This window comes from Panthera pardus, unplaced genomic scaffold (assembly GCF_024362965.1).
Source record: "Panthera pardus isolate Hobbes unplaced genomic scaffold, ASM2436296v1 HiC_scaffold_1, whole genome shotgun sequence".
NCBI lineage: Eukaryota > Metazoa > Chordata > Mammalia > Carnivora > Felidae > Panthera > Panthera pardus.
This window is the reverse complement of record NW_026526654.1, coordinates 624,826-634,638: the sequence shown is the minus strand read 5'-3', so window position 1 is coordinate 634,638 and position 9,813 is coordinate 624,826. Positions and strand designations below refer to the sequence as shown.

Genomic DNA, 9,813 nt, shown 5'->3' with positions numbered 1-9,813 from the left:
CCTGCAGCAGAACTTGTGTTCACCCAGAGCGGGGCTCGAGGTCACTAGGAGCAGGGCACGAGGTCACATGCAGCAGGGCACAAGATCACATAGAGCAGGGCTTGTGTTTACCAGGAGTGAGCTAGAGATCATTCAGAGCAAGACTGAAGCTCACCCCAGATCAGGGCTTGAGTTCACCCAGAGCAGGTTTGAAGTCACCCAGAGTGTAGCTCAAGGGCTGGTACTCACACAGAGCAGGCTCATGCTAACCTGGAGCAGGGTTCATGCTCACACAAAGTGGGAATAGACCTCAACCAATGAGCGACTCAAACTCACAAACCGTGAGATCATACCTGAGTCAAAGTCAGATGCTTAAACAATTGAGCCTCAGATTTCATATTAAAAGTATCAATTTCTAAAAAAAATTTTCCTAGTCCAAATCATTAAAATTCCATTTTAAAGAATCTCAACTCTAAGAAGTACCATATGAGTTGTCTTCCCTTCTCTCTTGGTAAATATGAAGAGGGGGCATTTAGCAGACATTAATGCCAAGTACTTAATCTTTGAAAACCCTACAATGTTTACATTTGATATCTTAACTTACATAGATTTAAGTTATATACGTCTGATATCTGAGACAAAAATACAGATTTACTAATCTTGTACCTTACATTTCCTTTTGCATATCTTCAGCTGAAAATTCAAGAGTGGTAATTTCCGTTTATTAACAGCAACAAAAATGAAAACTGAAAAAAATGTTTATTACTCAGAGTTGGTATACTAATTTTTATATAAATGATTCTTAATGTAGTAGTGTTTAAAGTACTGTTCTTAAAATGACTTAGTTGGTGAAATGTTATCAATTATGAAAAAATAAAATATAATTAAAAAATAGATATACTCTATCTCTAAATTCAACAACTGTGCATATCTTGCTGTCTCTGGGTTAACTCAATGTATAACTATATAATTATTGTGTGTAGAGTCTTTAGAAAATTCCTAAATTATTGTATAAAGACAACCCCTTATCTCTTAAGATTAAGGATATTGTCCCATATGTGCAAAAGACAGCTCCTCAGGATATATAATTTTCACAAAGAGAGTTCTCCAGCTAAGGAACATTTTGTGTAAGGTTCTATATGTGTTTTACACAAAGAGTTACAGATCATCATGATGAAAGACATTCCAGAAAGTTACAGACTTTATCTTAAGCTTTTACTATGTGCAAGCCTGTATGGCTTTAGTTTCATAGGAATTTAGGGAGGCTTATTTCATGTTTGAAAAAACATTTTTTTTTTAGGTTATTTGTCCATGAGGCAGATGTATAATTTATACTCGAGGCAGAAACAAAGCCCATGCTTTGAAGTTTGGCCAAGTCATTCTGAACATGGTAAATGTTAAAGTATGGATTCGTTGAGAGCCCATGAACGGGGCCCACAATCATTAAAAGTTGGAGATTTTATTTATTAGCCTTCATCATCTAAATTCTCAGAAAATACAGTTAAAATATATGTTGTTATTCATTTGGATAAATGTCTTAAATTTTCATCTACCATCTTATAGACAAACTTTGACTTCTCTACTTCTTATATATTTGCTAGAAATCTAAATAAGCCTCATCAAAGAAAAATTATTTTATTTTTTAAATAAATTTATTGTCAGATTGGCTTACAGAAAACACCCAGTGCTGATCCCAACAAGTGCATTCCTCAGTGCCCATCACCCATTTCCCCCTCTTCCCCATCCTCCCATCAACCCTGTTTGTTCTCTGTATTTGTCTCTTATGGTGTGCCTCCCTCCCTCTCTGTTTGCAACTATTTTTTCCCCTTTCCTTCCCCCACGGTCTTCCAGTTCCATCCATGTTGTTGCACATGGCATGATTCCATTCTCTCTTTGCCAGGTAGTATTCCATTGTGTGTACACACACACACACACACACACACACACACACACACACACACACACACACCACATCTTCCTTATCCATTCATCAGCTGATGTACATTTAGGCTCTTTCCATAATTTGGCTATTGTTGAAGGTGCTGCTATAAACATTGGGGTACAAGTTTCGTTCCCCATGCATCCTATGCCCCTATGCATCACCACTCCTGTATCCCTTGGGTAAGTTCCTAGCAGTGCTATTGCTGGGTCATAGGATAGTTCTATTTTTAATTTTTTGTGGAACCTCCACGCTGTTTTCCAGAGTGGCTGCACCAGTTTGCTTTCCCATCAACAGTGCAATAAGGTTCCCATTTCTCCACATCCTCACCAGGATCTGTAGTTTCCTGATTTGTTCATTTTAGCCACTCTGACTGGTGTGAAGTGCTTATGGATAGGAAGAATAAATATTGTTAAAATGTCAATACTACCCAAAGCAATCTACGCATTCAGTGCAATCCCAATCAAAATTTCACTGGCATTCTTCTCAAAGCTAGAACGACAATCCTAAAATTTGTGTGGAAACACAAAAGACCCCAAATAGCCAAAGTAATATTGAAGAAGAAAACCCAAATGGGGGGCATCATAATCCCAGACTTTAGCTTCTACTACAAAGCTGGAATCATCAAGACAGCATGGTACTGCTGGTACTGCATGTACAGCATGGTACAGCAACAGACACACACAGACCAATGTAATAGAATAGAGAACCCAGAATTGGACCCACAAATGTATGGCCAACTAATCTTTGAAAAAGCAGGAAACAACGTCCAATGGAAAAAAGACAGTCTCTTCAGCAAATGGTGCTGGGAGAACTGGACAGCAGTATGCAGGAGAATGAAACTAGACCACTTTCCTACACCATACACAAAAATAAACTCAAAATGGATGAAAGATCTAAATGTGAGACAGGAAACCATCAAAACCCTAGAGGAGAAAGCAGGCAACAACCTCTTTGACCTCAGCCACAGTAACAGCTTGCTCAACACATCTACAAAGGCAAGAGAACTGAAAGCAAAAATGAATTTTTGGGACCTCATCAAGATTAAAATCTGCTGCATTGCAAAGGAAAACACAAAAACTAAAAGGCAACAGACAGAGTGGGAAAAGATATTTGCAAATGACATATCAGATAAAGGGTGAGCATCCAAAACCTATAAAGAACTTTATAGTAAAGGCTTTACCCACCCTTACAGCACACTCTCCTAGGGTCCATCTCATTTCATATTGAACACAGATAACCAGGAAAGACTCTGCCATTTAAAACCAATTTGTAAAGACCAGAAGAAATGGTAATGGATTCCTCAAAGAACAAAGCCAGTATATAGGCAAAAAAAAAAAAAAAAAAAAAAAGAAATCTACAAGGAACATGAAGAATAAAAAGAAATGACACAGCTAAGGGAAGAAAACACATTTCCAATATCTAACACAAGAGAAGTGGAAATATGCTAACTGCCTGATAAAGAATTCAAAATAATTATATTAAGTAGCTCAGTGTATTATAAGAAAACATAGACAACTAAATGAAACAGGAAGATAATATATAAACAAAATGAGAAGCTCAGCCAAAACAAAACAAAACAAAACGAACACACAAACAAGCACACAAAACAAACAAACAAACAAAAACAGAAATGCTGGACAAGAAGAATATAATAGTAAGTGAAAATGTCACTAGAGAGGTTCAAAACTAGATCGGTCAAGCAAAAGAAACAATCAGTGAGCTTGAGAACAGCTCACTTGAATTTATCCAGTCATCACAAGAAAAGAAAGGAAGGAAGGAAGGAAGGAAGGAAGGAAGGCAGGAAAGAAGACAAAGAGAAAGGGAAAGGGGAAGAGAAAGAGGAAGAAGAGGAACAAAGGGAGGGAGGGACGGAGGGAGGGACGGACGGAGGGAGGGAAGGGAGAGGGAGGGAGGGGGAGGAAAAGGAGAAAGGAGGGAGGGGGAGCAGGAGGGAGGAAGGAAGGAAGGAAAGGAGGGAGGAAGGAAGGGGAGACAGAAGGAGAGAGGGAGTGAGAGAGGGAGAGGAGAGAGGGAGGGAGGAAGGGAAACCAAAGGGACCTGAGGATCCCACCAAGCTAACCAAGATACACTAACCAGTATTCTGGAGTCCCTAAAGTCCCAGAAGGAGGGAGATGAGAAGGGGCAGAATATCTATATAAATAAATAATGGGGGGAAAGTTCTCAAATCTGGGGGTGCATAACTGTGAAGTCCAAAGAACCCCAAGTAGATTGAGTGTAAAAAATCTACATTGAGACATCTTATAATGAAATTATCAAAAGCCAAAGACCAAAACAAAACAAAGCAAAATAAGCAAACAAAACACCACCCCAATTTTTTAAATTACCAAGGGAAAAGCAACAATGACATAACAAAGGAGCCCCCAAAAGACTGTCAGAGGATTTCTCCGCCAGTGAAGTTGAATGTTATACCCAGAGTACTGATAAAGAATACTATAATTAATAACATTACTGTATTATCTTAATATCAAAAGTTACCTTAATATCAAACGTTACCTTGATGTAAGTGGATTAAATCCTCAAACAAAAGACATAGTGCGGTAAATCAGATTAGAAAAAAAACAAAAAGTGCTTAGGGAGTTGCCCGTCTCTCTGTGGTCCCGTGGGGCTGGGCACAGCATGTGTCTGGTCTGGCAGCCAGTGCCAGGGTCTTAGTGGGTAAGCCGAGAGTCTTGGTGCCTCAGAATTTAGTCGCATAGCAGTTGAGTATGCCTGGTACCAAAAGTAAGATAACTCAAGGCAGTAGAATTGAAATTGGAAGGTCATCAGCCACGAAAGACCTATTGGAGAAAGCATAGGATAGTAGATAAAATGAAGCAGTGTTTTATCATATGTATTTCGGCAGGCCTTCTGATATTCGACTAAAAAACATTAATTGCTCTTTCTACAGAGAATTGGTCATGCAGTATCAGTTAAATCAAGGAAGTCATCCCCTACATGGTAAGTGTCTTCTATCCTTGATTACACTTGGGAAAATATTACTAAATATCCTCACACTAGGGATGAGAAGAAAAAACACCTATCAAAATTTTATGAAGTATTTTTGCATTTCATCAGCATTCATTGATCTTTTACTAAACATTTCCAATTATATCCTTCCTACTTCAGGGATTTTGTACTTTTGGGTATTACATTTACTAAATATCACATCTGCCTATTTACTCCAATTATTTCTGTGACTTAGGGCTTTTTGCTTTATCCAGTTTTCCTGATAGCTTGTACAGATTATTATCTGAATTTCTCTAAACCCACCAAGCTTGTATTTACATGCCAAAACTATTCTATTTTACTTCTTCACAGTAATTTTAATTTGGATTTCAGTCCTTGCTTATGTTTGGGAGACCCAGCCATCTACCAGAACTGAGGGTTTATTTTAGTCAATGTCCTTTATTTACTGGTATTCAGAGTTACTGGCTGTCATCTTCCATGGTGATTATTTTATTTATGGCTTTTATAAACTTTGGTCAGAAGTGACTACATTGGTACAAGCTGTTAGGATGACTTCCTATATAAATGAGACTATCTTATATTTTCCCTTTTCATCCACTCCAGTTATACTAAAGCACTCTAAAAAAAATCCCTCTTGCCCAAGTCTGTTACCTGTTTTCTTGATAACTGGTTACCATTTGTTCTACTTCAAGTAATTTTACTCTTTTCCTTAAACTACAGATTCCAGCATATATTGAATGAACATTCCATGGTTGTACTTTGTAGACAGTTTCTTCATTGCTATGTTTATTGGTTTAATTGTCACAAGCTTAATTTAAAGACATTGTATTACCTGTGGATCCGTTTGTCAACTAGAAATGCTCCTTCATTTCACTTACAATTCATAATCTGTGCAAGCTGAGAAGCCTATATCAATAGTAATTTGTTAATTTTGTCATGTTAAAACTAACTAAAAATGACAACTACAGTCAGAATCATAATTATCAAATGAGAAAGAATGACGACTCATGACATATAAAGATTGAACTGAACTGAAGTTCCCCTCCCTAGGCCCAACTTTCATACCTTTTCAAAATTTGTTAAAAGGGGTGATGGTATTAAAAACAAAATAATTCCAGGAAAATGTTTTCTGTGCATTCAGGAACACCATGTGTTACAAATATTAATTTAACACAAAATTAAAATGACTTAAGATCTGGCTATACCAATTCCATGTTACCCAAAAAACTACTGGATGCAGATTGTTATTTAAGTCTGAGATTCATTGCCAATAATATATAAACTTAAACATTCTTATTAAATTCAAAGCAAGAAAAAAAAAACAATCAATACTAATATTCAACTATCTGCTGTCAACAAGAGACTGATTTTAGCTTTAAACAAACACATCTGAAAGTAAAGTGCTGGAAAATAATAGTCCACAAAAATATAACCGAAAAAGAGCAGGAGTGACCATTCTTACATAAAATACGTAAAAATTTGTAAAGAGAAAAAAGGTCATTAAAAATGATAAGGGGATTGATTCCTTGTGAGATTATAATTATAAATATGTATATTTCCAACACTGGAGCAACGAAATATGTAAAGCAAATAATATATCTGAAGGAAGAATTAGAAGGCAATGTAATAGTAGTAGGTATGTTAGTAGCCACTTTTTAACAATGGATAGATCATCCAGACAGCAAATAAAGACTGGACTTGAAAAACACAATAGACCAAATGGACCCAAAAGACATATGCCAAAGAGTCTGTCAAGTAGTAGCAGAATGCAGGGGTCCTGGGTGGCTCAGTTGGTTAAGCGTCTGACTTTGGCTCAGGTCATGATCTCAACGTTTGTGGGTTTGAGCCCCGTGTTGGGCTCTGTGCTGACAGCTCACAGCCTGGAGCCTGCTTTGGATTCTGTGTCTTCCTCTTTCTCTGCCCCTCCCTCGTTCACACTCTTTATCGCTCAAAAAGAAACATTTAAAAAATAGTAGCAGAATACATATTCTTCTCAATCATACACAAAACAGGTCATATGTTAGGACATAAACCAAATTTTGAAAATTTAAGAAAATTAAAGCCCATATCAAATATCTTTTTGACTGCAATGGTATGAAACTGGAAATCCATCATAATAAAACTGGAAAATTCATAAACATGTGGAAAGTAAGCAACAGATTCCTAAACAACCAATGAGTCAGTAAGAAATCAATGGGGAAAACAAAAAAGTGTCTTGAGCAAATGAAAATGAAAACACAAGAAACCAAAATTTACTGGATACAGCAAAAGCAGTATTTAGAGTAAAGCTGTACCGCTGGGAGCCTGAGACAATGGCAGAGTGTGAGGATCCTAAGCTCACCTCATCCCCCTGATACATCTAACCCAGAAAATGACTCAAAGCCCCAGAACAGTCTTTCCAGTTAATCGCAGAGGAGGCCATATCAGAAAACAGTAGGAGGGTCAGATAACCCATTAGGAACCAAATCTCTGTCAAGACTAATTGCAAATAGGGATAACAGAAGCACAGAGAAGGGAAAGGAAGGGACCTCACTCAAAGCCCCCAAGACTTGAGTAACCTGCAGTCAGAAGACCAGTACATAATATTTGGCTTTGAAAACCAGTAGGACTTAACTGCTTGAGTTTTTACAAGCAGGGTGACTTAACTCCAGATACTTTAAAACTCAGCGCACTTGGCTCTTAGAGAACTGGAGGGTGACTGGAATCCCTACCCAGGAAAAGACAGCAAAACAAACAACACTGTTGAGACACAGCACAGAAGCAGCAGTTTAAAAAGTTCCTGGGGTACGTGGGAAAATTTGTTTGCTAATCTCAGAACATGCCCCATTCCACATGCGGCCCTTCACAGTGGTGCCTGACAGCAGGCAGCCCCAAGAGTGACCACTACTCCAAAGTCACTCCTGCCTTGGGGAGAGGTAAAGCTAACCAGACATGGTTCGGTTCTATGACAGCCCCAATAGAGGACTCACAGGCAGACATCTGGTCTGACTGCCACAAAGGGAGCCACTGCATATGAGTAGGCTGAAGGCAAACACAGCTCAGCTACAGGAGTAGGGTGCATGCAACAAACACAGAAGACACCCCCTGTAGTGCCAGGGTGATCAGGGCGCATCAAACTGCAGGGCACTACAGGACCTGTTCTTCATAAGACCCCTACTTTCAAGAGTAGGAGATGGAGCTGACTTTCCTAACACAGAGAAACAGACACAAAGAGTGAGACAAAATGAGGAGACAGAGGAATATGATCCAAGTGAAACAATAGGACAAAACCATAGTAAAAGTGCTAGCTGGCCCAGAGATGAGAATATGCCTCACAGAGAATTCAAAGTAATGGTAAGAAAGATAACCAATGGATTTGAGAAAAGAGTGGAGGACACTAGTCAGAGCTCCAACAAAGAGAGAGAACATATAAAAAAAAATAAATAAATAACCAATCAGAGATAAGAACTCAGTGAAATTAAAAAAATAAATAAATAAACTAGAGGAAATCGATGGCAAATTACAGGAAGCAGAAGATGGATTCACAAGCTGAAAGACAGTAAAGCAACACAGAAAGCAACCAAGCTGGACCCAAATCAAAGACAGGAAGAAGAAGAATAGGTTAAGGGAACTCAGGGACACCATCACACGTAACAACATTTGCATTATGGGATCCCAGAAGGAAAAGAGAGAGAAAGGGAACATAAAACTGAAGGAAGCAGAAATCCTGAGTCATACTCAAAAGCTAACATCATACTCAACCAGGAGACACTGAGGGTTTTGTTGTTGTTGTTGTTGCTGCTGTTGTTATTGTTGTTGTTGTTGTCGTCATTTTGTAAAGTCAGTAAAAAGATCAGGATGTCCAATGTCACCACTTTTATCCAACAAAGTACTGAAAATACTAACCAAAGCAATTGGGCAAGAAAATGAGATAAAGGCATGTAAGTTGGTAAGGAAGAAGTAACTTTCCCTATTTGCAGATGACACGATGTGATGACACAGAAAACCCTAAATATTCCTCCCCCCCCCCAAAAAAAAAACCTATTAAAACTAGTAAATGAATTCAGCAAAGTCACAGAATACAAATTGATATACAGACATCTGTTGCATACTATACACTAATAATGAAGCACTGGAAAAAGAAAACAAGAAAACAGTCACATCTACAAGGCACCAAGAATAATAAAATATCTAGGAATAAAGAAGAAGAGGTAAAAGACCAGTACTCCCAAAACTATAACGTATTGGTGAAAAGAAACTGAAGGAATCACAAACAAATGTAAAGATATTCCATGTTTACAGAGTAGAAAACCAATGTGGTTAACAGGTCTATACTATCCAACGCAATCTACAGATCTAAAGCAATCCCTATCAAAGTACCAACAGAACTAAAGCAACTAACCCTAAAGTTTGTACTGAACCACAAAAGACCCAAATAACCAAAACAGTCTTGAAAAGAAGAATAAACTGAAGGTATCAGAATCCTAGATTTCAAGATACACTACAAAGTTACAGTAATCAAAATAGTGTGGTAATGGCACAAAACAGATGCATAGATCAATGGAAAAGAATAGAAACTCGGGAGATAAATCCATGCTTTTAGGGTCAATGTAACTTATGACAAAGGAGGCAAGAATATACAATAGGAAAAGGACAGTCTCTTCAACAAGTGGTGTTGGGGGGTGCACCTTGCTGGCTCAGTTAATACAGCATGCAACTTTGGGTGCAGAGATTACTTAAAATAAAATCTTTTCTCCCTCCCTCCCTCCCTCCCTCCCTCCCTCCCTCCCTCCCTCCCTCCCTCCCTCTCTCCCTCCCTCCCTCCCTCCCTCTCTCCCTCCCTCCCTTCCTTCCTTTTTTTTAAATGGGGTTGGATACAGTGGATAGCAACATGCACAAAAAAGAAAAAAGAAACTAGACCACTTTCTTATACCATACAGAAAAAA

At 38.2% G+C, this 9,813-nt stretch overlaps 1 pseudogene; it reads left to right on the top strand.

The window, feature by feature from the left end:
• The first annotated feature begins 885 nt into the window (after nt 1-885).
• LOC128777416 (probable G-protein coupled receptor 160) lies at nt 886-9,599 on the top strand (annotated as a pseudogene).
• Nucleotides 9,600-9,813: the final 214 nt, after the last annotated feature.